Below are 6,273 nucleotides of genomic sequence, written 5' to 3' on the forward strand. Positions count from 1 at the left end.
TGTTCACCGCCGAGTACTGTTCACGGTTACTATTCATCAGCACTATTCACGTGTACTGTTCATTGTCACCATTTGCAATTTTGGGGTATGCCTTTTTTTCTCGTTTCAGTATTTGGTTTGGTTTGATTTGTTCGTTTGTCGGTTTTGAGGGTTTCGTTTTCGTCTAGCTTTGTTGATTTCGAGATCTTGATCATTTTTTGCTACTACTCGTATTTACTATTTGACTGATATTGAAATATGGCCCCAAGAGATGATTCTTTACAGTCCATTAGTATTCAACTTGATGGCAAAAACTATGCCTATTGGAGTTATGTTATGAAAAATTTCTTGCGGGGCAAGACTATGTGGGGGATTGTTACAGGTGACAAGAAGAAACCAACAGACGAGAAGGCCACTAATTATGAAACCTTACCGGATTCATAGGAGACTGATAACTCCAAGATCATTACTTGGATTAATAATTCTATCATCCAGTCTATTGGTACTCAATTGGCGAAGTATGACACTGCAAAGGAGGTTTGGGATCACTTGGCTAGGTTGTATACTCAGTCTAACTTTGCAAAGCAGTATCAGTTAGAGTTTAATATTCGAGCCCTCCAACAGAACAATCTTAGTGTTCAGGAATTTTATGCAGCTATGTCGGATTTGTGGGATCAGTTAGCTCTTACAGAACCTGATGTGTTGAAGGCTTTTAAGCCTTATATTGATAGAAAGGAAGAGCAACGTTTGGTTCAGTTCTTGATGGCATTACGTTCAGATTTTGAAGGTCTGCGTGGATTAATCTTGCATCGTACACCTCTTCCCACTGTTGATTCGGTTGTTCACGAGTTGATTGCTGAAGAAACTCGTATCAAGTCCCATGTTGACAAAGCTCCCAAGATAGCCATTCCTGCTGTCTTTGCTGTTTCACAACGACCCCAAGCTTCAAACCAAAATTGTCCCAGAGTTGCATTTGATGAGTGTGCTTTCTGTAAGAAGAAAAACCATTGGAAGGCAAATTGTCCTTTACTGACAAGCAAGGGAAATCAACAGCAACAACAAACAAGATCACCAGCATACTCTCAGTCTTCACAGCAGAACAAGTCTTCTGGACAGTCACGTCCCTCTTTTTCATCTTTTAGGCCAGCACAGTACGCTGCTGCTACACCTTCAGTTGAGAATGAAACAGATTTCACACCACCATCAGCCTTGGATCCATAGATTGTTGAGCAGTTCAGACAGTTCTTAGCTACCAATCCAACTGCCATGTTAGCTTCCATGTCTCATTCAGGTCTGTCTTCATCCAACACGTCAGGTATTCCTTCATCCTTGTGGATATTGGATTCTGGTGCATCTCATCACATGTCACCACATTTTTCATCTTTTGCTTCATTATCTTCTCGTACACCTGTCTCTGTTATGTCTGCTAGTGCTACACCCATGTCAGTAGAGGGTGTTGGTTCTATTGTCACTCCTTATATATCTTTAACAGATGTGTATTACATTCCTACACTTGCTTTGAATCTTGCGTCGGTTAGTCAGTTGTGTAAATCTGGTTGTTGGGTCTTCTTTTCTGATTCATTCTGCTGTGTACAGGACATTCGGTCTCGGAGGGTGATTGGGATAGGTCATAGACTTGGGGAGCTTTATGTCTTGGAGCAGCTACATGTTGCTGATGTTGCTGCATCTAGTGTCGATTTTTCGTCTTTTCGTTTAAACCCTTCATCGTCTCCTTTTTATCTTTGGCAATCTCGTTTGGGACATGTTTTAGCATCTTGTTTACAGTTTTTGGTTTCCACTGGTGTGTTAGGCTCTTTGAAATTTGATGATATTTCTGATTGTTGTGGTTGTAAACTGGGAAAGTTTTCTGCTTTACCGTTTAATAAAAGTGTCACTCGTTCTATTGCTCCCTTTGATATTGTGCATTCTGATATGTGGGGTCCCTCTCCGATAACCTCCAAGTCAGGAGCTAACTATTATGTTTCATTCATTGATGATTACACTCGTTATACGTGGGTTTATTTTATGAAGCGCAAGTCTGACTTTTTCACCATATATAGTGAATTCAGAGCTCTTGTCAAGACTCAACACTCTGCTGTCATAAAATGTTTTCGGTGTGATCTGGGAGGAGAATTTACCTCCAATGATTTTAAACAATTATTGGCATCTGATGGCACTATACATCAATCATCTTGTACAGACACTCCTCAACAGAATGGTGTTGCAGAAAGAAAACATTGACATCTCCTAGAAACTGCTAGATCCTTACTACTCTCTGCTCAAGTTCCCAATATGTTTTGGGGAGAAGCTATTCATACCGCTACTTATGTTATTAATTGCATTCCTACTGCATACGCTTTGGGAAAGTCTCCTTATGAAATGTTGTTTGAACAACTCCTAGATTATTCTTCATTACGAGTGTTTAGGTGTACATGTTTTGTCTTGAAGCCTCATGTAGAGAGAGATAAGTTGTCTTCAAAATCAGCTCTTTGTGTTTTTCTGGGATATGGTATTGGTCAGAAAGGTTATCGGTGCTATGATCCTTCAAATCAAAAACTATATGTATCTCGCAATGTCACCTTTTTGGAGCATATTCCATTCCATAGCATTCCTGTTTAGTCACATGATGCAACCCGAGAGGAGCTCTATATTATTGATCCGTTTAGCATTGACATTGATGATCCACCACATGTCAATGATCCACCACTTGCTGCTGATTCACCACATGTGGCTGATCCAGCACCTATCGTTGATCCTCTGCCTACAAATCATCAAGACCCCCCTCCATCGAGACCTTATCGTAATAAGAAGTCCACAAAGCTTCCTGACTTTGTCTATTCCTCTTACTCACCGGCTTTTGCCTCTTTTATTGCTAATTTACATCGTCTCTCTGAGCCAACATCCTATAAAGAGGCCATTTCTGATCCCCTTTGGTAGACCGCTATGGCTGAGGAACTTGCAGCTCTTTATCAGACTCATACATGGGATCTGGTTCCGCTTCCACCTGGAAAACACACGATTGGTTGTCGTTGGGTTTATAAAATCAAAACAAAGTCTGATGGATCCATTGAGCGTTGTAAAGCCAGACTTTTTGCGAAAGGGTACGCGCAAAAGTATGGTATGGATTATGAGGAGACGTTTGCTCCTGTTGCAAAAATGACGACTGTTCGCATCTTGATTGCAATTTCTTCCATTCGTCAATGGAAGATTTATCAAATGGATGTCAAGAATGCTTTCTTGAATGGCAATCTTCATGAAGAAGTATACATGTCTCTTCCCCCTGGTATTGCTCACCGACCAGGTGAAGTTTGTCGATTTCGGAAGGCTCTATATGGCCTCAAACAAGCCCCTCGTGCTTGGTTTGAGAAATTTTCTACGGTGATTACTTCTCTTGGTTTTCAACCAAGTAACCATGATTCAGCTCTATTTATTCGATGTACGAATGCAGGGCGAATTATTCTTTCCTTGTATGTCGATGACATGATTATTACTGGTGATGATCATGATGGTATAGAGTCTTTAAAGCGTGATTTGGCTCACCGTTTTGCTATGAAAGACTTGGGATTACTTCGTTATTTCTTGGGGATTGAAGTTGCTCAATCTCCAAAGGGTTATCTTTTATCTCAAAAGAAGTATATTTCAGATTTGTTTGAAAGTGCACGACTCACGGATAATCGAACTGTTGATACGCCTATAGAGAGTAATGCAAAGTACTCTCCAACTGATGGTGTCCCATTATCAGATCAAAGTCTTTATCGTACCATTGTTGGGAGTTTGGTTTACCTGACTGTCACTAGACTGGATATTGCTCATGCTGTTCATGTTGTTAGCCAGTTTGTCACTGCTCCTACTACTGTTCATTAGGGAGCTGTTCTTCGTATTTTGAGATATTTACGTGGTACTCAGTTCCGCACTCTTATGTTTCCTTCTTCATCCTCTCTTGAGTTGCGTGCCTATAGCGATGCAAATTGGGATAGTGATATTTATGATCGTAAGTCCACTACTGGGTATTGTGTTTTTCTTGGAGATTCATTGATATCATGGAAAAGCAAGAAACAAGATGTTGTTTCTCGATCTTCTATAGAATCTGAGTATCGAGCCATGGCTATCGCCACTTGTGAGATTGTTTGGTTGAGATGGCTTCTTGCAGATATGGGTGTTCACATCTCTCAGCCTACCCCTTTGTATTGTGATAACGAGAGTGCGATAATGATTGCCAAGAATTCAGTGTTTCATGAGCGCACAAAGCACATTGAGATTGACTGTCATTTCACACGTCATCATCTCCAGAAGGGCACTATCTCCCTTCCTTATGTTCCTTCCTCTTTGCAGATTGCTGATATTCTTACGAAGCCATTGACTGCTCCTCGATTCCATTTTCTGTCTGACAGACTCTCAATGCTTATTGCTGTTGCATTGTGAGTTTGAAGGGGGATGTTAACCTAATAATATTTTGGTCTTTATATTGTATTGGGTTTTATGATTGGGCCTTTCCGCTAGGAAACCCTAATTAGTTTGTCTATATATTATGTCTTTCCTTTTCATTGTATTTATACTTCTCTTTGATAATAATATGAAACCCTAGCCGTTATATGTATTTCATTTGTTAGTTTACAAAAAATACCTCTCCTCGTTTAGTACATGGGCCAATACACAATTTGCATCCAAATGTGATTTCTAAAGCCTGTCCAAGAATGTGAGCACTCAAATGCCAAAAGGTGTCACGACTCTCATCACTATCGAATGTGAAGATTTTTAGGCGACAATCACCTTCCAAAGGCCTTGACATGTCCCAACGCACTCCATCCACCTGAGAAATCAAAGCATTTGATGCTAAGATCTTGGATACCTCCTTGGCTATATCAAATGGAGTTGTTTCCCACTTCTTCCCCTCCTTCACATTCCCATCCGGCAACGTAACCCTATAATGAATGTAAAAAGATGGATATCATTATCACTTGTTCCGATAATATGTTTATTGAATTCCAAACTTACTTGATTGGGTTGCTGACAATGGACTGGCGTTCCTTGATCTATTTAAATCGATTGACTCAAATAGTTGGATACGTTTCGAGATAACTGATTCAAGCTAAGCATCATTCTTCATACTTTGTAGTAAAGACCTTGAAGCGGAGTGGTGTTAGGCAGCAAAGAAGTGAGAATCGCCTAAGGAATGGAGAACAATCAGAACATAGCATTCTTTGGTTTCTTTAATGCTTTTTAAATAAAATGGGCTTTAGGGTTTTTTGTTTTAGCAGCAATGAAGCGAGTTAGTTCTAAAAATCGGGTGAAAAGGCGGTGGAAAAATGAACTTGAGGCAGGAAGCGCGAGGGCGTACTTGTTAAAAAAATGAAAAAATAAGAGAAATGTAATTTTTTTAATACCTAAATAAAACAAAAAATAAATTTTCGATCTAAATAACCTAATTGACTATCAATCTATCATAGATGATTAACTTATATTGACATTACTTTGTTCAATATTTGTTTTGTTAATACATTCTTAATACTTAGTTGTGACAACCCAAAATTTTCATTCGGTCAAACCCTAAAGTCAATGACTTCAATTTATAAGTCAAGTTCATTTTTATTTGTTTTTAGCAAATTTAAAGTTCATTTTATTATTTTAATAATTAATCTTTAAACGAACGGGTGAAAGGAAGTGTCGTGTCGAGTCTTGAAATTTCAAAACCGCAAGTACCACGTAGTTAAGAGATTCATGGCCAAACTTTTATGTTTGGTCGTAAATCCCTCCAAAACCGTAAACTTCTGCCTTAAGCATGAGTTTACTCTCCAAAATACTTCACTTCTTACTTGCAATCTCAAGAGCAAACTCCAAACACTCTCAACTACCATCCCATCATTCAACCGATTTCCCGAAAACGTAAGTACTTATTGGCTTAATTTGTTGTTATATCATAACCACTAGTTATTATACATCTTTTTATCCATCAAATTTCATGTTTTGATTAGATTTCCAAAACACCAAGAACACTAAGAACACACGCTAGTGTTCTTGGACTTTTAGCTCATTTTAAGCTTTCATATACTAAGTACCTCTATCCTAGAGTGTTATTAAGCTTGTTATACATCTTTACATCAAAGAAATGTCCCAAGAAAACCAAGAACAAGGTGTTCACGGTTTGGGAAGCTCCCAAAACCGTAAACACCAAGTAAGGTGCCAAAGGGTGCCTTAGGGTGACTTAGTCCATTCACAAGCCTTAGGGACATGTCTAAATCATTCCTTGATATTTTTATCACATAAAAAGCACAGAAAATCTATCATTTATATGTG

General features: G+C 38.9%; 1 pseudogene; it reads right to left on the reverse strand.

Annotated features, from left to right (window-relative positions):
• The window catches only part of LOC145040474 (threonine--tRNA ligase, mitochondrial 1-like), a 71,849-nt pseudogene extending 66,763 nt beyond the window's left edge, over window positions 1–5,086 (reverse strand).
• Between the last annotated feature and the right edge of the window lie 1,187 nt (window positions 5,087–6,273).

This window comes from Lactuca saligna, chromosome 4 (assembly GCF_052625555.1).
Source record: "Lactuca saligna cultivar CGN05327 chromosome 4, ASM5262555v1, whole genome shotgun sequence".
In the NCBI taxonomy this organism is placed as follows: Eukaryota; Viridiplantae; Streptophyta; class Magnoliopsida; order Asterales; family Asteraceae; genus Lactuca; species Lactuca saligna.